Raw genomic sequence first — 24710 nt, forward strand, 5'->3', positions numbered from 1 at the left:
ATACACACCAGAGAAAATAGAATCAAGAGGGAAGGAAACTAGAGTAGCAAAAAAGAGTTGCGTAAACTGGCAAAAGAAAGGGAATAATGTGGGCAAAGCAAGAAGAGACACGAAGAAGAAATAAAACAGGAGTACAATAATAAGAAAAAGAGGGAAAAGATGACCAAAAATACAGGAAACAGGAGGTGTGTATCAAATTTGTGTCTTGGCCCTGTCAGCAACCTCCACATCAACCCATTAACATCTAAATTGTTGAGGAAAAGTCAGTTTCTTTATCAGTGCCATCATGCACACACATGGACTATTTTGACTACACTTGCCCTCTAGTTCCTGGGTTCTTATCTGCTTTTATGAAGAAACAATGGCCTCTTTCAGCCCTCAGCCCTCTCTCTCTCTCTCTGTCCAACTCTCTCCTTCTCCTCTCGTCTTCCTCAGCCTCGGAATGCAGATTTCCGACCACAGGGTTTGAAGTCAGGCTGGAGGGGAGCTAATTATTATGGAAAAGAGAACAAGACACAGAGGGAGGAAAAAGAGATAGAAAATGAGTAGAAGGAGGAGGGAGAAAGACAAATGCAGAAGGGGAGAAAAGGAGAAGAGCAGCACTGTTGTTCATTAGAAGAAAAATGACGAATAAAAGAAAAAAATGTTTAATTCCCACACTTTGTCTTTTCGAGGGCTGAAGAGCAACTGTTGCATAGTCCAGCATACATACAGGGCAGTAAATATGGTTGAGATCCACCTGTACCTGTCTGTGTTGACAAAATAATTAACATCAAGAGTTAGTATTAGCCATTATGCTACCGTAGACCCCAAAGGGAAGGACACGGTTTGGACTACAACCAGGTTAAGGGTATTTTTAAACCAGCATTGTTTAGTCTTGCTGTCTCAGAGTTGGGTGCGGACCTAAACAAGTGCTTCAAGAACCTTTAAAAGAAGTGGTCTCTGTGCAGTCATAAACAAACTTTGGAGCGGTTCATTTGTGGTTCCCACACGGTTTAACCTCAGTCTTACCCAACAAGAAAATACTACGATGATGGATGGAGAATGAATCAAGCTCTGGTTTGGACTCGCAACATTGCCCTTCTGACAGCTGGACAAACTTGGCAACCTTTAGGAGATTTATTCATGTTTTCGTCTTCCTCTCCCATTTAACCACACATAATCAGACAATTTAAAAAAAAAATAAATTAAGAATCTTATTTTGGTTCTACGAAAAAAGTAAAATTACAAAAGTAATTACTGAGTAATCCTCTGAGGACAAAGAGGATTACTAAAATGGGCAAACTCCCAATGATTGAATGCACTTTTTGACAGCCACGTGTCCTGTCATGGCTAAAAAAAAGAATGACAGAAAGTAGCTGAACTGCTTTCATTTCTTTTAATGACTTTACAAAACAAGAACTGGGTGCACAACTTGAATTTTTTAAAAGATTTCTCTAGTCCAGACTGGGTCAAAAGTATACATATAGGTCCAAGTATATACTGTACATACTGATATTTGGTTAAATTAGCAAGTTGCACCTGGTCCAGACCCTTTTAGTAGCCATCAATAAGCTCCTGGGATAATTGTGGCTGAATATAATTGACTCTAATTGGCAGAATCAGCAGAGTTCATTTAAATTGTTTGGTTTACTAACACAAACCCAGGTTTCAAACATAATCAACAAATTTTCAATGAGGTTGAGGTCAGGGCTTTGGGATGATAGTCATCCCAGATGTTTGCTGGGACACCCAATTGTTTCAACCATTTTGCTAATGATTTGAGGTGAAGTTGAAGAATTTGAAGTAGTTCATAAGAAGTTCTATCTTCTTATGATGGTGGCCAAATACTTTAATCTTGATTTTAACATTTTTCATATTTAAATATTCCATATTTGCCTTGTCCATGTGGGCAGCTACAAATGTCACTTAAAATTTCTTGGTTGGAACCCTCTTGGTCCACAATGATGCAAAACTGGCTTTACTGTGATGCTGGAAAGTACTGTTTTCCAGCACTTTCCACTTCATGACAGGCTTAAGCCTTGGTGGTTTCTGAACACTCTAACCAATTTTCTATCATCTGAGGGTGACAGTTTGGGTCTTCTTCCAGACCATGGCAAAGTGGTGACACATTCGAATAACTCTTTGAACTGATGACATCGGAATGTGCAGTTGTTTAGAAATGGCCCACTAGGTTTCTGGAATGGACTTCCCAAAGTTCAGACCTCAACCCTACTGAAAAGCCAGGTCTGTGCCAGGAAACTAACTAGTTTAAAAGAACTCCACCAATTCTGCCAAGAAAAGTGGTTAAATATTCAGCCAGAATACTGCCAGAAGCTTGTTGATGGATACCAAAAGCATTTGGTCAAGTTGCAACTGACTAAAGGATATTTAACCAAATATAAGAGGGGGTGTATGTATATGCTTGAGTCTGTATTTATACTTTTGACCATGTATGGATACGAGAAAATCTAAAATAAATTCAAACTTGTGCATCAAATTCTTGCATTTTGAAGTAATTAAGAATTTATGCTGTAGTACTGTGTAAGTTAAAAAAGAGCAACGCTAATTGGTAATTGGGCAATTTTTGAAGCACAGCCATGTAAATTCTTCCACTTCATGGTGGAAGGGGAAACATGTATAGAAACGGGCTGCTATGACTAGCAGCAGAGTTTTTACTTTATTTATTTTTTACATGTGTTCCACATTTATCTTAACAATGAGCTTAGTATTCAGCCAAAATCTTAACTGCTCACTATTCCACAGTTTCAGTTTTATGACTCTTAAGGGTTTGAACTTGAAGAGTTTTCTACTTTTAGTTAATAGCATGGACTTAGAATATTAAACAAGCCTATGTTTAATAAGCGATTTCTGAAATGAATCAAGAGGAACCTAGATTCGCAAGGGAGGAAAGTACGAGTGGCATAAAAAGTGATCATACCACAGAAATCAGTGAACACTTCTCACCTGAGCCCCTTCAAATCCGCTGCTCTTTTTGTATAATAACTTTAGTATATATAATGAAGCTGTGCCAAGTAACAGGCCCTCAAATATATAGTGGTGGGTTGAAATTTGGCACATTTTTGAGCACTCGTGATCCCTGAAGTACTGGGGCTATAGCCAAATCAAATTTTAAGGGCTGCAAACCACATTTAACCCTACTTTAAATCAGCAACTAAATCAATTGAAAACCCACTCAACATGTCACAATCTAAAGCCAAAATCTTTCTTCTCTTTTTTTCCAAAGCATTTTTTATGACTAACTGTAGGCATCAGTATAAAAAGTTAATAAAGTTAATGCAGAGTAATGGAAAGAAGCATCACAGTCTCTGGATGCTTATCTATGTCCTGAGAATTCACTAGAGAAAACGAGAAAAATGTGATTATGGGAGAAAAAAGCCATATCACCACGTGGGACAGGAGAGCACTCAGAACAAGTTATAACATTTAAAATGTCTCATTTCTTTCTTACCAGGATCATCCTCTAGCTGTGATTTTTTAGCACTCACCAAATGTTGTCATATTTGATCTGGAATGACCTTTCTTTAATGGCATTCATTGCCAGGTAAATGTAAATGTTGACTATCTGACCAAATAACGCCAAGTATGGAGAGTCAGGGCTAACACACAGGGACAGACAACCATTCGCGCTCTCATTCATACCTATGGGCAATTTGGATTAACCAATTAACCTATCTCCACTAACTGCATGTCTTTGGACGGTGGGAGGAAGCCGGAGCACCGGGAGGGAATCCACGCAAACACGGGGAGAACATGCAACTCCACACAGAAAGACCCCGGCCTGATGGTGGAATGAACTCAGGACCTTCTTGCTGTGCGGCAACAGTACCACCGTAGTAGCTACCGTTCCACCGTGCTGCCCCTACGACAAACATGAATGTAAAAAACAAAATGTTTCTTAATATCTAGTGTTACGCTAAACGATAATCAGATCTCAGACCCACATGAAGACTTAAGCTTGATTTAGACTTCTGGAGGAACTTATACAGTAACTGGAAACCCCCAGCTGAATTTTTCAGGAGGGGCACATCTCGTTACATGGAAGGTTACAGCGTCAGGAGTTTCCAGTTACGCTGTAAGTTATGACAAAGATTTTCCGTTGAAGTGTTGCTCTGTTTTTGTCAGCATCCTCAAACAATGAGTTTCTATTATTTGATTTGTGGATAGAGTGCTCACTTTTTTTCCTCAGTTTTCTTGATTTTTCCAGATGGTTTACTGCGAATCTCAGCTTTTGTTTACTTAGATTCGGGCAATACAACTCCTCATTTAGGTTAGGAGAATATCATGGTTTAAGTTAAAATATATTACTTAGCAAAACCTCCCCCATCTGCAGAAAGCTTTTCCTTCACTTTCCTGGTTGACATATTGGCGATACCGCCTTCTTTTTGAAAAGGTCAAACATTTTACATACACCTACTCACACAACAGCGAATGGTGGCCTACATAAACAGCAGCTGCTAGTGAAAAATTTACCACCACTGTCATTTTCCTGGTGAAGTCCCACATGGCATTAAGATTGATTCAAAGATGTACATTTCTGTGCAAAAACTATATTTAATGTAGATGTTTAGGATTCTCAAAGGGAAAAATCACGGAAGTGTATTACTGGTGTAAACACCACAGTGAGTGACTCTGCCAAGAAGGAATCTGGCAAGCTCTGAGGAGACTGTTTCAAAAGATAAGGTTTGCGATACCAAATAATGATGTAAGCTAGTGCAAGTTTCTTAAAACATCTTCACTTAACTTTTAGTGCCAAGTGGTTTTCCATAGTTTTGTATCATACCTCAAATTTGTGCCAGTTATTAAAGAAGATTACAAAAATCTACAAACTGTGTCATTGTTACAAAAAGAAGAGTCTTTGTCTTTTAACTTTATCTGACTTTATGCCAAGACAAATCTCACCCTCACAAATGTAAGCTTGTCATGCGCTGACATTTAAAGAGTTCAGTTACAAAACCAGGGCTTCCCATACAGGGCTAATATCCAGGCGGGCAGCCCAGGTAAATTAAAACAAGCCAAGTAAGTTTTAAGAAAAAAAAAATCAATTTGAACCCTATAATGGATGAAACTGACGATTCTCACTGATGTAGATTTCAGGCAGTCAAGATCTTAACACTGCCAAGTGTTGAAAGCTTGTCACTGAGGTACATGTTCATAATTTATTTCACTGCATCTGTGCTGCCTTTGGCATCCGTGCCAACACAAACAGAGCAGAGAGACAGCTTGAATGGAAGCCTCTGTAATGAGAAGGAAGTAGTTAGCTAATGTTTAACTGCCATTAGCAGAACTATTACAGTAAGGCTTTTTTCTTTCTTTCTTGTAGTGTTGATAACAGCAATTAAAGGATTTTAATGATGTGTTCAGTCATGAAGTTCTTCTCTCTCATTTTTGTATTTCACGTTGTTCAATAAGACTGGACAGTCAGCATCTGGTTAGCTTAGTGTAGCATGCCCAACAACCCAACAAACAAACAAACAACACTGTGGCCTACTACATTGGCACAAGCTTATTAGTTAACATTTTAAGCATTAATCTTCATGTTTTAAGTGGATCTTGTTCCTGTGCTAAGTCAAGCAATTCTTCCAATTCATTTCCAATTAATTAAACTATTGTTTATATAGTGCTAAATCACAATTCACAACAGTCCCCTCAAGGTGCTTTATATTGTAAGGTAATAATACAGAGATACCCCAACAATCAGATGATCCCCTATGGGCACTTGCTTTGGCAACAGTGGGAAGGAAAAACTCCCTTTAAACAGGAAGAAACCTCCAGCAGAACCAGGCTCCAGGGTCAGGCGGCTGTCTGCGGTGACCGGCTGAGGGTAGAGGGTATTTAAATATAACATGCAGGTTTGTGTGTGTAAAAGCATAGATTGGACAGCATAAAATAAAATACAAATAAAAAATACAAATAAAGCAGGAAATCCTTCCAAACCTTCCAAAATATTTAGTTTATATGATGACCGCTGTCCAGGGTGCTGAACCACGGTCTGCCCAAGGCTCTCCCCAACATTGATTCCAGGAGGCAGGAATCCTACTGGACTGGCTACTTGTTTGCTCTAAATAATCAGCTTAAAAATCTTCCACAAGTGCAAAGTTTACTGCACACACAAGTTTTTTTCTTCCATGTCTGTGAATTTTGGAGACACCAGCTACAAATTTAAATGCCCAGTGCATTTATTTGTATCCGTTTAATCTATAAAACCTTTTTTTGCTCCTCTTTTTTAGTACATTGTGAATTTATTTAAAGTTAACTCCCTGTTTACTTCAAGCTTGGTTTGCTTTGTGCTGGAAATCCACAATACCAGCAAAGTGTCAACTGTTCTGAATAGGAATGCCATTAAAGGATTACAGAAGAACATAAACTTAACATAAAGGTGGATGATGAAACATAAAGTTCATCATCCTCCACTCTGCTAAGCTACACAAAGTCGGGCCTGGTAGTTCTTGCATAATCCTGCTAACTGACACACAGGAAAGACTTGATCCAGATTCCACAGAGTCTTCACTTTTTAAAAAATGCTACGTACCAACTGAGCTTGAACAGGTCTCAGCCAACCTTTTAAATCTCATAATTTCTCATTCCTGCTGTCATTAAATTTCTACAGTCTAAATCTACAGTCCCAAATCTTCTCCATGGATTGCTGGAGAAGAAACCAAGAGGGTAAAATATTATTGTTGTCAGATTGTTGGCTGGGGAGAGCAGTGGGTATGATGATCTTTAATGTAGCAACTGGGATGTTGGGTTGTGTCCCAGACCTCTGCTGAAGTTCATCTCATGCCACAGGGGACTGGGGGTGGGGGGCTTAAGATGCTGGAAAACTGGCAGAAATGGTAGAGACGCACACACAGACACAATTATACACACTGACATACCAGCACATGTGTGAAGACTCACATATGTACACGCAGACAATTTTTGGTGTAGAAGGGGGGGGGGGGGGGCACGGGTGCAAAATCATCGATCTTTCTGCAGGCTGACCAGTAATGCAAACTAGCAATGTGGAAAGGAGGGAGGCTGCTCTGTTACTAGGCCATTAGTACAGTTGAAGATGTAATAATGACACACTGTGGCTGAGATGAAGTGAGCAAGGAAGATAGAAGAAGCACAAAAAATTAAAGAAAGGAGCGCTCATACAGATGCAAAGAATCAGAGGGCAAAAAAGGAAAAAGAGTAGTAGAGGACAGATCAAATTACAAAGGCTAAAAGACTCCCAGAGAGCAGAGAGTAACTTTGCATTGTGCTTTCACCATATCAGGTAGGTTTTTAAGCTCTTTAAGCACTGCAGACTTACAGCAGTGCAGATATCTGACCATTTTAACCTTTTTTTCACACAATTGCATGAGTTCAATTCAGGCGTGGTAGATGTTTTCACAACAAGATTTCAAATTAATCAAATAAAAGCAATATGCATCCACCTCCCTTTGTTTTTTATTTTCATTTGTTGGGGGTTGTTGGTTTAGATTGATACATTAATACAGCATATTTCACTTCTGAAAATGGACCAAGTTTGCTTTCTTTTTGGTTCAAGAAGACATTTTACTTCCAATCTCGGATTCTTCTTCATTTCCAGAAACTGAACCCTGGGTATTTAACTCGGTATAGTTAAATAAATAACTTTTATGTTGAAGAAGGGAAAGGTCCTCCTGAGAGTCGTTGACCCACATGTGAGTTATTAAGGGTCAAAGGGGCCAAGTTGTGTGAAGGTTCAGCGATGGTTCTTCACAGTGGATCTAGATCACCCTGTTACTCGTCTCTCAAACTATCAGTCCAAAGTGTGAACATTAACTTCCTTAGAAGAGTTTCCTTTTTCCTTTAGGATTTTAATGATGTTTTAATTTCATTCAGGTTATTTTTGTCCAATATTGAAATTTGTTTGTTGATGTGAAACATGGAAGTGTGACAAATATGCAGACAAACTAAGAAATCAGGGAGGGGAGGAAGTGGGAAAATACTTTTTCACTTCACTGTAAGAAGATTATATAGAGAAAAAAAGAAATCCAAAATAAAAGCATAAATATAGTTAATGAGGTAGTACAGGTTAAAGAAGATAGAAAGGAACAGCAGGATCTCTGGAAGAAACCGAGGAAAACAAAAAAAAGAGAGAAAGTGAGAAGGCCAACAACAAAACAAGAATCAGTGCAGCTGAGCTTTGGTTTCGGTTGATGGCAAACCCATCAATGTGACCAAAACCAAGCGATCCTCCTTCTTCTCCACCCCAGCGACCCTGAAACTACACACACACACACACACACACACACACACACACACACACACACACACACACACACACATCCCCCAAATTCTAAAATACATCAACTCCCACCCATTGAGCTCTGAGGGGGAGATATTTGTGGGGAGCGGCTGGTCTGAAAACAATGTACGTTCCAGTTTGCTCCCCCGTCCATATGCAGAGACAAACAAGGCTGTGGTCCCTTCCCCAGAGACGAGTGTGTATTTGTGTGTGTTTGTGTGTGCATGTGTATTTTTCCACAATAATCAAAGATGCAATCAAAGACTAAACAAGAGGGATGGACAGAATGAGAGAAAAGAACTGCGCTTCCATCCGCTCAGTTTTATGGGAACTTAAATGTTTGAGTGAGGAAAAGTTGATTCCATGTGTGGCTTTTATGACATCAGTGTTGCTTCAGTGACCACAGCATTAAAAGTGTTTTGAGAGGTGGTCGGCACAAAGGTCACCTGAAGTCAACAGTAGCTTTATTTCAATCTGTCATTTTGAATATGCAGTAAAAACACTGAAGATGCTTTTTTTGTTTTGTTTTTTTTACAGAAATTTTCAAAGTCTGGCTGCTTGATATGAAACCAAGACGAACCACTGTGTAATTTTTAGGGTGAACTATAATACAGAGTATTTATGTTGTGAAGACAGTTTCTACAAAATAAAGTGCACCAAGTGCTTTTTGTTTTAAAAACTGACTTGCTGTCAAGGTGCTTATCTGTTTAGAGCTTACTTCAGGATTGTCCAGTCTCTGTTTTTGTTTTACTTTAAAGAAGTACATGTACCTGCCTAAGCGTCACTTATGAACACCCTTATGACTTAAAATGGTATTTTATTAGGGAAAAACTATGATTTGCACAGACGTTCAATGATAGAAACACCACTTGGGCAAAGTAACAACAGATTTAACCCATTCTTCGACCCCTCCTACAGGAGGGCAGGTAGGGTGTCTCTTCTAGGCAGGGCCCGCCCACCGGGCACGTGCCCTCACACCTCTAACTCAGACCTGACTGAGGCACACTGTCATGAGCAGGGTAACTAGGCCCCCTGGGCTTTTAATCATCCTTGCCCAAAACCACTTTGCCTTCTGAAATCCTACCAGGGGCATCCAGACAATGTAGCTTCAGGGCTCTAAAGATAAAAGAAAAAATAGGAAACTGGTTAACCAGACTAGTAATGTGTGAAATGATTTGATATAATTTTGCATAAAATATTTTTTTATTTTGCAGTATCTCATTTTTTTTTTAGATTGTTACTCTTTGTAGAAGATCCCTGCACTCTCAAAGTTTGCAGTAAACAAAAGTTATTTTTCCTTAAACTCGACAATGGCTGGAAAGAGGCATTGCCTGTTTTTGTGGAAGCTCCATCTTTACGAAGGGGAAAGACTCTGTGTTGCACACATCATGGCTCAACTCACTAATATTTATTCTCAAGTATTTTTAAAGTCTAGCTCTTCAAAATAAGGAGAGCTAAAGTGACACAACAACTGATACTAACCTATTTTTGACATGTTTCTGTAGTTTTACAGTTAAATCTGTGTAAGTTCATGAGATTCTCCTTTCCAGAAGAATTCCTTTGGGGCTTAGAGGGTTAAATGATGTGCAAATTTTCGCATTCTGCTATTTACATTTTGCTCAGCATCACACTGTTTTTGGAATCAGGGTTGTAAGATGATGATGTTGACTGAACATCTGAAGACTTACTGTGTGCCAGCCATAGTTTATCTTTGTCAGACCATCTAAACTAAGTTTCTGAGCAAGTGTTTCTCCAGAGAAGAGCTCCTGTGTTCCGCACACAAAACGCCAGCGTGATCCGTCACTCTTAAGGTGCCTTCAGACGAGAAGCTTTTAACAGGCGCCAACTTGTTGTCGACCAGATCCAGTGGCTCGTTTCCAGTTTTCTTTAAACTCTACTGCGTCCCTATGAATGATGTGACTTAATGCGGAAACAGCTGGCCATTTGAAGATGCCCTAAAACACATTTGATATGCAAGAACCATTTGCCATGGGTGTAGCTAATGTGGAATGGACACTTTTGTGCAAGACTAACCACAAAATACATCACATTTATTTTGGAACTTTTACTTTTCTGTGTAAATTATCTTCTTTTTCTTTGAACCTGGCTTCAAAGAAGTTGAAACTGGTGTCTCTCTCTTCACAGATTCTCACAGAATCTACTGTAAGCATGAAGCAGGTATCTATTTACCTTCACAAGTGAAATGGCTAGGTTGGTGGTGGAAACAATGTCCAAGTCTAAAGGAACTCGAAGAACATCATGCACTAATAACATATGACATAGACTTTATTTTTTCAACTAAAAGATGAGAGAAACCATGCCATTAATAGCAGCTCCTTTGTTCAAGCTGAATGTGTTTACAATTTGTAGAAGGAGCACTTGGTGTTGAGACATGTTGTGCCATTAAAAAGCACATGGGAAAATGAATGGAATGAAATGACGGGAGGATAAAATGACAGAGATAGAGAAAATGAAAGTGTTGAAGAGGGTATGACCTGAATGTTGGAAGCCGTGCTCTACAACAAGTTTTCAATTTACGCTAATTGCTACAAGATGACGGAGAGAGGAGCGAGTGTTCAAAGCGAACTGCTAAGAGGTGTGTGTTTACAGTACGTGTGTGTGTGTGTGATATGAGGGAAGCATGTTAAATATTTAAGGAGGCTGATGACCAGAGATGGGCAGCAACGCGTTACTTGTAACGCGTTACTGTAATCTGATTACTTTTTTCAAGTAACGAGTAAAGTAAGGGATTACTTTTGCAAAAACGGTAATTAGATTACCGTTACTTTCCCGTAGGAATGCTGCGTTACTAAAACCGTGATTTTTTTGCGAGAATGTCTCATGACAGTGACGTAAGCAAGTGCGACGTTCGTGACAACAGCTGTGTGCAGATCAACAATGGATCGAGTGCGGGAGAGAGTATGAGCGTGCAGCGTTTAAAGTGTGGAAGTACTGACCTTACTTTGAGTTTGATTCCATAAAAAGTGACAAAAACATTAGTGTCCATCGTGCGTGGGAAGAAAACTTCTTTTTACAGCGAAAAAAATCCCTAAACTTCCAAGCAAGCACTGAGTGCGCTACGACGTAATGGGAAACTCACAGAGAAACTCGCGGATTCTTCCACTGACCGCTGCGGCACACCTGCACCAGGGTAAACCTCCGCCTACTCCACTCCTGCTTTACAGGTGAAAATAGAGCAACAGGACCGCTGAGTCTTTGACTTTATTTATTTTCTGCTGTGTTTTACTTGCATCTATTTGAAAGACTGAGTGTAAACACCAAATATATATATATATTTCATGTGCTGGAATGTGCAGAAAATAGGTTTAAAACAAATTTCTTCCAGTCAGAGAATGTTGCATATAATTAAATTTTTGCTTGATGCATAAAGTTAAAAGATTAAAACTAATAAAACAAGATTTAAAAAAGGACTTTTCCATTTGATTACATTTTGTATGATGGATTATGTAGATAAAGTAGAATTGGGCTGAAAGATCTATCGCTTTATCACCTATTCAGGTTGTAAATCGTGTTTTTAAAAAGTAACTAAGTAACTAAGTAATTAATTACTCTTGAAAATAAGTAATCAGTAAAGTAACGGGATGACTTTTTTGGGGAAGTAATCAGTAATTAGTTACTGATTACTTTTTTCAAGTAACTTGACCAACACTGCTGATGACACATTTGTCGGAACACAGGCCCATTTAAACAATGAGAAGAAAACAGTGTAAAAAGGTTAAATGGGAAATGTTCCACAGATGCATTTCTGGAAATAAAGATAAGAATTAATATCAATTGGAAAAAAGTCCAGTGTTTCTACAAAAGAAATACTAAAGGCATAAAATCTCTTTTAATGCATACATCTTTAATTTTTGTAAATCTGAGTAAGTTGGCATGTAGCTAAAGGGCAACGTTCTGCTGTGCAAAATGTGACTAAAATTACAAACTGGTGGAGTTTCCATACACAGAGTCTGTAATGGCCCAGACAATATCTCATCTTTTCTTTCCTCCCTCTGTCCTACCATTTTTCTGGAAGACGGGTTTAGTTGGAAAGCTGGGTCTCCATGGCATGGAAAATGTATGTGATACTTGCTAATAAAAATTCAACAAAGCCTTTGCAATGTAAATATTATTGGTCCCAGCACGGAACCCAGTGGAACTCCATGATTATCTTTAGTATGCTTATGGCCTTTGTCCTTCATTTCAAGTCCTAATTAACAAAGGAACAAATCAATTTTGTAATTTTTTCACAATCAGAACTTCAAAAAGGAGGATTATCCAGTATAAATTTATTAGCTATTCACTTGTACCTGACAACTCGCTAGCCAGTGAGTGTGTGGTTTCACAGTCCTTGCTTGGTGATAGCACAAATACTCATCTTAAGGCTTACAATACGTCCATCTTTTATGCTGACTATGGTTTGGAATTTGATCAGGAATTAATAATCAAAAACATTACAGCAGCATCTACAAATACACAGAATATTAAGTGAAACAAGAGAGAAGGGGCTGAATGAAGTAACAAGCAGGCAAGGAGAAATATAAAACAGGTAAGCATAAGATAATGATGATGAGGATGATGACTGTGATTAAAGCTGATTGTCCACTGGCCTCTTGCTCATTATATTTTTAAATGGAAACAGCATGATATTATTTAGAAAGTAGAGCTTGTATCACTGCACATTTGTGTGCCTTCAATTTTGTTATTTTCACAGGGATACTAACAGGATTTAGCTGAGCCATTTCACTATTAAGCTAATTATGATCTGTCTCCAGACACAAACTCACACAAACACACACATACAGACTTCCAATCAGCACTCCGATATTCGATCCGCTCCACCTGATGGGCTTCAGCTTCCAGCTCCTGTATAACAGAGCCTCAGTCATACACAAACACACACATACACTCCCAGGAGCCGAGAGGTTCCCAACCATTTTACTAAGCTGGCATTCTGAGGCCTCTGCACAATTATGCTAAACTATCCTGAAAAACACACGAGGAATGCACGAATAGACAAACTGACACATATAAATACAAAGCTTTAACTGTACACAAACACACACAGCCTGCTGGAAGCATCCTGCAAAACAGACTGAAGCTTAGGTGGACATTCAGTTTTTGTCCTATTCCAAGAACAAAAGGAGGTCAGAAGAACCTGACACACACACACACACACACACACACACACACACACACACACACACACACACACACACACACACACACACACACACACAAGGCAGCTCACTGAAGAGGAATTGCATTTTTATTTTGTCAAATTGCAGTTCAAAACCGAGCAAGTTTATGCTGCTTATCAGATCAATTTATTTTTATTATTATTTATTATCTATTTTCAGTCTCCTCTCTCAGAGTGTGAACTCACCAGAGTGCTTTTATGTAGCATTAACAAGATGAGCTCATGCTGGTTTGACATATCATTATCCAAAACATGCTGTTTACACCAACCCGAACCAACTCCGAGTTTTTTAAATGGACTAACAATGAGGTGGAGTTGTTGCTGTGAGTAACACAAAAGTACAAAGTTGCAAAAGCGAGGGAGAATTAAAGAATTTGAAGAAAAGCTATCTGGAGCATGTACAGACTGATAGTAATCTTTAATAGGGCTGTCAAAATTGAGAGCAAACAAAACAAGTGCTGTATAAAGCCCTCTGCTAGTTTAATTGGTCACATGACTGCATCACATGACTAAAATGCATCATTGTTTTAGAAAGTCTCTGTTTTCACTGTCCACACTGCGACGGGACAGCTCCGTTTTGAAATGTATGCGTTTTCGAGAGCGTTTTCAAAAGTTGCGATTTTCCTTGGGGAAAACCCCGTCTCAGTGTGGACGGGAGGAAAAAACGATGCGTTTTCAAGAAGAAGATTTGGAAGTGATGACCAGGAGGAGTTAGAACATGAGACCATTTGTCTGTATTGGATAGCGCAAACAGCAGACTGGAAGGTAGGGAGAAAATGAGGAAGAATGACACACAAGATGTGTGTCATTGTCATGTCACATTGTCATGTGTATGTGGCAGACTCAAATTCAAAAACCCTGCAGTGGGGACTCTTGAATAAATGAATAAATGGGTCACCGGAGCTATGGCAGCACAGTCAATTCATAGACTAAAAATAAGAATGAGACTGACCATGAGTCAGCTCCAAAACCAGCCCATCAATATCCAACAAGTGGAGAAATACTGATGTAAAAAAAACCCATGAAACTGAATGGCCTTCTTGTTCAAGAAATGAGCCACACACACACGGCTGCCATATGGTTCGACCAGTGCCAACGCAAACAACAGCTTGTTCTAGTGAAGGACGTCACATCTGACTTTCAACTTTTCATCTCAGTTTCTATCTAGAAATTCACGTCATGACATATTTCCCAAAAAAAGAGGAACTGCAATGTGCTGGTCAGGAGACACAAAATCCATGCAGCTCATAAGCCAGTGTCCCTGTAGATTCCTGGAGTGGTGAAGCAATCCCTGCTTCGCTGTCTTGGCTGTCATACAACCATCTTTTATTTTTCAGTGTCTATGAACCGAGCTGCTACACCTAACCTGAACAATGTCCCCTGTATTAAATTTATGGACACCTCAACTAGCAGTGTAACGCAAACTCAAGAGTAATATAGGGCTGTGAGGTGAAGTATTGCGACATGGGAAGACAAGAGACAGTAGGCACTTGTGGATTCACTCTCACAATAGTATAATTAAGTTTTTATAAACTGTGTGAACTTTTGAAATATTTGCAGCGAAACTTAGGAATAGCTCAGAGATGTTTCTTTCTTTGTCAAAAAACAAATCAGTTCAGATCAAACTCGTTTAAAGAACTGGAATCAACAAATTCCTTAGTCTGTATTTGAACAATGACTGGAATGACTGCACTTGTAGGATCCTTTAGGATTACGGCATATATATAGGTATGGACATTCATAATGGCAACTCATCTAGATGACAAGCCCTTGGAATTGATCTCATTACAGCTTTAATATGAAGAGGTAACAGACAAAGGAAGCAAAGGGAACTTTTACAGGCTGCTAAATATACGCACTTAATCAAGAATTTGGCTCTTTACTTCTTTTTAAAAATAATAAACTTTACTTCTTGGTCATAAACTATTTGTCTTTGAAGATGCATTTGTGTAATCTGTGGTTGAGGATTTATTTTTGTCTTTTTTGTCTTTGTCTTTTTTGTCTTGAATTTGATGAATGTTGATATTTTTTTGGGCTCTTCCATCTGTCGAGATTACTGAAGACTCCTCCTATCGGTGGAGCTTTACTGGTGGAATTTTCCACTCTCACCCTAAGTAGAACTTTGCTACTGGTGGAAAACCATATGTGGAACAGCATGCGATTCCAACAAGGTCAGTCCTGTGGAGTTGGATGAGGATACATGAAGGATTTTACTAATGTATGCAGAGAGCAGTTGCAAGTGGTAGATGAGGATTTTTTTCTCTTTCTATTAAATACAATATATTGATGAACGATGTGATCATGGTTCAACGCTTCTGGTCTGTGAAAAGTGAAAATACCCGTATAGATAAACCGAACAGAACACATGTAAATGTAATTCAGATGAGTTAAAACATAGAGAATATGCTTTCATCCAAGCTTTTCCATGAAGACCTTAAAACTTTCAATTAGAAAACCGATTTTTTTAAAGGAAAAAAAACAGTGCTTGTCGACACTTGCATTTTTTTCTGTCTGATTTATGTGGCAATGATTTAAGGGAGATCAAATTAGAGGACAGAATTTAATATTAATCAGAAGGAAATATCTTGAAATAACTAAAGAAGTCGCTCTGCCTTCCTAAATAAACAGTGCGCCTGGTGATGAGGAGCCCTCACAGGGATGCATGTGCTGGACATCTCTCTGAGCTGCGTGAAGAATGGAGAAGAAATTATACCCTTAATAGATATAGAAATCCATTTGTGGTCCTACCATGATCGACCCAGCAAATGCTCCACTGCAAGACAAATCAAATGTGGCTTTGGAAATGTCTGAAAGATCTGTAAAATATGCCTGCTACTGCTTCCCTGAAGCATATAACCCCAAGTTCTTTTCTTTCATGTTTAGATGAAAGCGGGAATTCTCGCCAACAAGTACATTCCCACTTTTAAGGTTTCCATTATAGCAGGGGGAGGCTCTTATTCTGAAATAGTTCAAAAAAGCCCATTACTGATGAAACAGCTAGAGAAATAGGTGAGGATACCTCTGTTCAAACTGGACAGAGAATAGATAAATGGCACACACATGCTAAATATAGAGCACTTTTAGAGGCAGAGAGGACCAGTGCAGCTGATGTCTAACTGCTTTAAAGCTAAAATAAATAAATAAATAAATGAATAAATAGAATAATAATCTAAGCTTAAAGTGAGAACTACTTCTCTATCAGGGAGGTTTATAAATACAAATTTGGTTGCTGACATATAATATAGAATATCAATACAGGAATTTCTTTTCCAGGTGTAGGTTAACTCGAACCCTTTCAGTGTTTGCAGATGGATTGTCATTATCATCATGTGTTGATGGACAAATCTGACATTTTTCCCATGAGCCCTGCAGCTATATTCCACATTAGCTCATTCCCTACCGCATCAGAACACATCCGCTAGTTTTAATGTATGCACTGTGCTGTGATATAAGCGTGTTGAGATGCACTGGACCAAACACTGCAGTCAGAGTTGGATGACCTGAAATTGAGCTTTAAGGCCTACCTGCATACAGTCATGCTAAAAAGGAAGTGCGCAGTCTTTAAGTGCAAAGGTTTTATGTGTCATAACAGAACAGAAATAATCTGAGAAATAGACAAATACAATCTCAGATGAACTACAAAATATGATATATCACATCATGTTGTTACTTATTTGACAAATAAGCCAAAAAGCAGAAGCAGTGTGTGAAAAACTAAGTGTAACACTGCTGTTTCCACTGGAATTAAGAGGGTTTTGACTGCTCTTGACTGACTGATCATCAAGTGTGAGCACTTCTGTAAAAGCAGCTGTTTTGGCATTTTTCTGGTTTGGAGCATTCAGGTGTTTGTTAACACAAAGAAAAGGGAGAGATCTTATCAATGATCTTAGAGGAGCAACTGTTGCTGATTGTTAATCTGAATTATAAGCACTTTTCCAAACAGTTTAAAGTCCTTCATTTTACAGTGAGAAAGAATATTCATAGGTGTAAAATGATCAAGAGTTACTGTTGATACCAGAAGTGGACATCCCAGCAAATTAAGCCCAAGATCAGACCGTGTAATACTCCATGAATGTAAAAGTAGAAACAATCAAAGACAGGGGAAACTACTAAGGAATGTGGCATACAATAGCTGGGAGGTAAAATCACACAAATACACACACACACACACACACACACACACACGTGTAAAAACTAGCCTTCAGATTTAAAGCAAGAAGAAATGAAAAGTTCTTTCACTAAAAAGACTAACACAAAACATACTGACAGAAGCAGAAGGCATGGACGGAAAATAATACCAGAAACCACTAAAAACTAAAGTTTATCACAAGGAGAAATGGTGGAGAAAATTACACTACTCTGTTCAAAAGATTTAAACAACTCAGTTGCACTCATTGTTATCCACTGAAGTGAAATGAGAACATGCTTAAAATTTATTTCAGAGCACTTCAACTTTTTATAAACAGGTAAAATCACCACTGGCCCCAAGTTATCTTTAGGAAAAGCAGTCCTTATGCAGTTCACCAGCCTCTTTGAATGCTCTTGTCCAATTAACTTCTAATTTATAACATTCATCATTTCATTCTCTGCTTTCCCCTGTGTTTCCCCCAGGAATCAAAAGTTCGTCTTATTTGTGTAATTAATTGAATGCAATGACTCTGAACTATGAATCAGCCTCCACGGATCATGTTGAAAGGTACAGAACACACAAATGCTGGATGCATATTCAGTGAATGAAGTAATCGTCTCTTCATCCAAACATTGAAGTTGGTCGCAAAACAGATGCAACATGGCACAGCGAAAACAGGAGTTTTTGTTTCCTTGTAAACAATCGGGAACTAAAAGCTGCGCAAACACAGAGATGGAGCCCGAGTCATGCCGAGGTCAGAGAGTTAATCCTTGGTTTGATCGTACGATTGTCAGTTCAACAGCGGCGATTAATTAAGTGGACATCAGTGAGTTGTAGCTGGATCGTAAGTTAGCAGGATCGAAAAGTGAGAGGCAGGCAGAAGATTTGTCTTCCACCCACTCTAATTTTCTTTCTTTCTTTTTATTTCCTTGGCACGCTACCTTCACTCGGGCAACATCCGACTTCAGAAACTGGACCTCCCCCTCAATCACTCCCCCTTCTTTCCATCCCTCCATCTCATCATCTTTCATCCAGATGCCATGTTGTTGATGAATTCAATCAAAAGCTCATTTGTCATTGGCTGGAAAACACACTCTGAGAGTGGGAGCATCCTGTGCGCTGACACGTTGCAAAAACAGTCCCTGGGTGCTTTGTGTGTGTTTGGGTATCCTGAGGAAACCTTTGTCACGAACCAGAAAGGTCGAGATTTAATGGGAGTGCAGAAGTAAACAAGGTTGTTCCTGTTGCATTTGTGATCTATAACACACTTTCCATCTCTGCCTCCGGTGACTTAGATTCCCCCTGCTCGACTGGGAAGGACAGCCAAAGGTTACCAGATGCTAAATAGCACAATACAAAGTTATATAAGAGTTTACCAGATGAGTTGGTGCATATTGACATGATGCAAGTTTCAATTCTAACCTGCGTGGTCATGAAGTCATAGAACAACTGATCTCCTGTACTCTATATGCAATGTATTAGTCACATCTTGAACCAATTGTTTCACTCAGGAGTTTAGTTGAATCCACCAAGTTGAACTTTTCAACTGTGAATTGAAAAACACAACAAAACTGCTGAGTTTTTTAAGGTCTTTCAGTTGAAATATGACTTGAATCTTCAATTCAGATACATCCATTGGTTGTTATTTAACCATCTTCACTGTATTATTTGGACCCCATTTGGGTGATTTAAATGCTAACTGGCTGTCCCTATTTACTTCAGTACTCATGTGGTCCAGTCACAACCTTCATTTTGACCTGTCACTCTCTGAACTGCACTAGTTTTGTGACTATATCTTGCATAGTTGATGTCCACTGCCAAATACTGATACTTTTGTGATAGTTTCTGCTGTCCATATGCTAAGGTGTCTCTTGCCTTTTCAAGGGCTAAATGTTCCTTCAGAACATGTTGAGTTTTAAAAATGGTCCTAATGATTGTATGTCCAGTAAAACAATCAGTGTGGCTGTTTTCCTGGGTGTTACAATGAAACATAACGTGCAGACATCCATAACAAAAAAGGATTTTGCACAGTTTAGCGGAGTTAGAAGCTAGCATTAGCGTTAGCAAGCTAGTTGAAATCTTACAGTAATATATGTTCTGCCTGATGTGTTTATAAAAGAAACAGCATCTTTATAACTTTATACATAAATGAAAAAAGAAAACCAAGTATCAGCATTGTTTGGAGGTTTAGTTTAAATGGGTTTGTTTATGTAAAACGGCCCGCTACATTGTGACTAGCTACAGACTTAAGTTTATGCAAATGCAAATTTATTAGCACAAGGAAGATATACAGTGAGGATTAAATTGGTCTCGATAAAAGGTGAGGGTCCGCAGTGGCCAGAAACAGATGTCGTAACATAGAAGGAAGAAGATGCTAAACACAAAAAAGTTCAGGCAGCAGGATCCATCCACAACAAAAAGGTTAGTCCTTCATATGTTACGGCGTGGTTTGGAATACATATAATAAAACTGTTCTGATTCTTTTGTCACAAAGTGTGGTTTGGGTTAGTTCTTCTTTATCACTTTTTAATTCTTCTCACTCAAAGTTTAACTAATAAACTAATCTTTAGGTTTTATTTTCGGTCTGTAATCTCTATTCAGAACTGACGAGGTGTCAGTGTGTGCAGGATATGTTAAATACAATTTCCCCAGTTATGCATACACAGTTAAACCATTTTTCTTTCATTCTCATTCTTTGACTTTTAAAGGGAGTAGACGGCATGAGAGTGAACGCTGAGAGAAAAGACAGAGGAAAGAAGCTGATGCAGGTGCTTTTAATTAGGACTGCTGAGAAAACTGAAAGAAAAAAAATCAAAGAAAGAGGATTACAGACAGAAAAAAAGAACAACCCCTTGCAGAGAAGATTTTCTGGTTTTGTATTTTTCAAATTATCATTCTGTGGTCAGAAAGAGTGTCTGTGTGTGTGTGAGTAAAGTATGTGTGTATGCATCCTGCATAATAAATGCATCATGTATTTGAGTGTGTGCATGTGCTCAAGTTTGGACCTCTGTGCGAATACATTTGTGTCACTGTGTGAGTAAAATTTATGTGAAAAATATGACAAACCCGTGAGTAGATCTGTGTGTGTGTGTGTGTGTGTGTGTGTGTGTGTGTGTGTGTGTGTGTGTGTGTGTGTGTGTGTGTGTGTAACAAATGGATTACTGATGTCTTGACTATGTGTCATAAGTATCAATGCTGTGCTAAGAGATGTTTTATCACACTGTCACTCAACTACGACATTTAGCAAAGACAAACCACATCCCATACACACATAAATGCATACGGATGCCTGTGTAGAAACACACAAGTTTAGGTCCTGTCATTTCACTTTAACTTTTTGATCCCTTCAGGGAAAAATTTGTATAACAGCAATGATTTAAATTAAGAACAGATAGCCATAAATGCATGAAAACACATTCAGATAGCCATAACAAAAAAACCCAACCCAGATTGGTGAAGGCAAAGATATGGAGACACAAACTTGCAAACCTTTTCAAATGTTTCTACAAATATGGCTAAAGAACAACCGAGTAGAAGTTAGATTAACATTGTCAACTTTATGTAGGACACAGAAAATGGAGAGCCATTGGAGAAAGGTGAATAAAAGTAGAGCAAATCGCCCTAAAATCACCTTATAGATAAAAACTTGGTTGTCTTGCTGTTTTAGCTGTCCAAAACTAGAAACACGTGGAGGGTGAAGAGCTCCCAGAGCCACCTTCAGTACTAGAACCACAGAGGGTGGATATTTTGACCCCTTTTAAAATAATTCTAAAATAAAACACAATGATCCCTCAGTTGAATTTGACTAAAACGGATTTATTCATCAGGGAATGAATTCTGATGTGGGGGGCAGGAAGACCATTATACCTAGAACTTTCATTTTAACCCCCGTAGAAATCAATGTACAATAGTGCAATAATGGCAGCTTACCTTGTTTCCCAGCGACAACATCCTGTTTGCACAAATGTCATGAGACATAGCTAGCTAGATGCGACTGATCATTTGAAAAAATGTGGTCAATCGCAGTTACGTTATGATTTAACAAGAGGAGTCAGGTAGGTTTGGAAAGTTTTTCCCCCCAATAATCATCACTTAAAAACAGCATTTTGGCTTTACTTAGGTTATCTTTGATTAATATTGGAATTTGTTTGATAATCTGAAACATGTAAGCATGGGAAATATTTAAAAAAATTAAATTAGGTAGTGGGCAAGTGCTTTTTCACAGTACTTTAAATACAAAGGTGACTGCAGTTAGATTTAAAACAAATCATAATGACTGCAGGGCTGAAAGAGTTGGGATTGGGTGGTGAGCTGAGGCAGAGTGGATGAGAAATGTGTGGAGAACCAGTGGAAACCTCGCCAAATGAATCTGAGCAAATAAAGAGTGAAACCTGGAACAGAGCAGCTGAATTGAACAAGCATTAAGGATTTCAACAGGCACCTCATAGGAAAGCACCATGTTTGTGCTTTTCTTAGCTCCCTTCAAGGAGCTGTTGAGACGTCAACTTAATGTTTAAAGTAACTGTATATTTGCATATGTGTGCAAAACTGTGAGAGTAAGGTAGTAATTTTTTAAAATCAAACTGTCCCTCATGTGTAGGGCACACCAGCTGTGAAGTTCTAGACTCACGGCTATATTTAGTTTTCTGTTTATTTATATATGCTTTCTGTTTTAGTATTTTCATGACATTAAATGTATCTGCTCTTTACTTTTTCTTTTAGCTTTTATTAAGGTAAATGTCATAAATGTGCATAATTGGCACATTCCAATATATACAGGGTTGCTATCAGTATTTTAATGTAAGTTTCCATAGCTGCTATTTTTAAACACTGCTTTTAACTGAATTTATCCCCTATCTGCACGTCAATTATTTGCAATGTTTTTCAGTCGTCAAGACATATCACGCAATTCTGTTCCTGTACCTTGCGTTGCATAAAAACGCATCACTACTCGCAAAATTTAACAAACGTGTGATATTGCTCTGTTTGTCCCTCCATCTCCTTCACATACACAGCCTGGCAGACAAAGCAGAGGACCCTAGCAACGGTCACCGGGTGTACAGACACAACATCATCCCAAACAAAGTGATGTCAGTCTATAGAAGAAGAAACTGCTCTCGACATGCAGATAAGCAAGCGTACACACCTTTCTCTCACACGTACACACGTTTCATTAACACTCGGGAGGTAACGGCACCACGGTGACAATGCAGCTCATCAATCACAAAACACAACTGCAGAGCGAACGGTAGCAGCTCGCATAGAAAACTGATGGATTATGATGTGATGTTTGGACTGAAGGCAAACTTTGTATTTCCTGCAAAGAGCATGTGAATGCTTTTGCAAAGTTGTCGAACAACTGCCACTCACTGTGAGTATTTCAAGGACAGCACTGACCCTGATGAGCGATGAGAAAATACACATTCGGTCTGACCGAGTATACAATGTGACATATTGTACCTATGAATCTAGGACCTGTTAAATACAGAGATGGACACATATGAGTCAAAAGGAAAAGCAGCCTCCCCCCCCCCAAAAAAAAAACAAAAAAAAAAAAACACAGCCAAAACACACCCTCCCTCCACAGTATTTTATTCATTCTTCAAATCACAAATGACTACAACAGCTCCTGTATCTCGAGCTGGAGCCAGTGATCAAATCAAATTATCTTACGTTTCACTAGTACAGCTTTTTGGGGTTGGTCACACTAGTATTGATGTATTGTATTCTGGGATTTAACCTGATCCAAACCCACAGTAGACCCTTAGGATTTAGTTGGGACTAATACCTGGAATCAAATACACATCTGTAACTTGCAGATGCTTTGCTCTGACGTTCCTGAGCACAGAGCAGCGACCGGAGGGAGATGTGGAATTACCGTGAGCCACTGTGCAAATTCGTCTTTGTGCTTTAGCCGGTTCAAGAATGTAGACTGTTATACATCATTTATACTAAACCTTACTACCCCTAATAGCAACAATTGATGTAAAGTAGTTTAATTAGACAAGAGGTTTTACCTACAGAGGCAGGATTATATTTCCACTTTCTCAACTGTCTTTGTTGTTGCTTGGTGTAGAGTACACCCAGCACAGACACACGCACACACAGGCCGGTATAGCCAACTTCCTCGTTTATTGGTATATTTGTATTTTGACAGCTGACTCAGTCACACCGTCTGACAGCTCGAGCCCAGCTGATCTCCTTTGGCCGCTCCTCCTCGTCTCACTATAAACACAGCGGAGGAGACCATCATTAGTCCATAAACAATATCAGCTGTTCTTACCAGCCTCGCGGCGCCGCCCCGTTGAGCCTTCCGCTCCACTCCTCCCCTGCAGCTGCGCCCGGGGCCACGCCTCCGCCACACTTGGTTTTTTCAGTTATTTTAAATTTTCAACGTGACATCAATACATTTAACAAAGAAGCCATCCAAACTAGTACTAAGCTCCATAAAAGGGTCCAAATTAGTTTCATTAAGTAGCTTTGTACCGAAGGAAATAACACGCAATTAGACAATTATGCCAAATACCTCTGTGAGAAAACTAAGGTCTCAGTATTATAACATTCCTGGTGGTAAATTCATGAAAAAAAAATAGCGAAGCATATTTGTTTCTATTAAATTGCTGCAAGAATTTATGAGCGTGATTCCAGTGTTTCCAAATGTCTAGTGTCAAGTTCACAAAACCTCACTGACCTCTCAAGAGTGTCCAAAGAAATGAAAATGATCCGGGAAGGTCCCATTTCTAGAATGATCTGGAAATGAAATGGCAATGAAAGCGGCATGGGTTTTTTAGATGGAACATGGGAAGATTGTGAACTCTACAATTTCTGCAGACTTCATTATTGGACTTCATTGCAGTATTCGGTAATTGTGTCCAGTATATAATAAATCATTCACTTGACTTATCAGGGTCACTGCTGATAACATTTAGAGCTACGGCCTCTCCACGGTGACCATCTGGGAATAACGTGTCATCCCTGACCAGTTGTGAGTGGTTTTTAGCAGTCTGTGAAGGTTCTCAGTCATCCAGGTCATCGTAGTCAAAGGAGCTTGCAAAGAAAAGCGTTTGGACTTCTTTAAGTTGCTTGAAGACGTTTCACCTCTCATCCGAGAAGCTTCTTCAGTT

This window comes from Maylandia zebra, linkage group LG3 (assembly GCF_041146795.1).
Source record: "Maylandia zebra isolate NMK-2024a linkage group LG3, Mzebra_GT3a, whole genome shotgun sequence".
Taxonomy (NCBI): domain Eukaryota; kingdom Metazoa; phylum Chordata; class Actinopteri; order Cichliformes; family Cichlidae; genus Maylandia; species Maylandia zebra.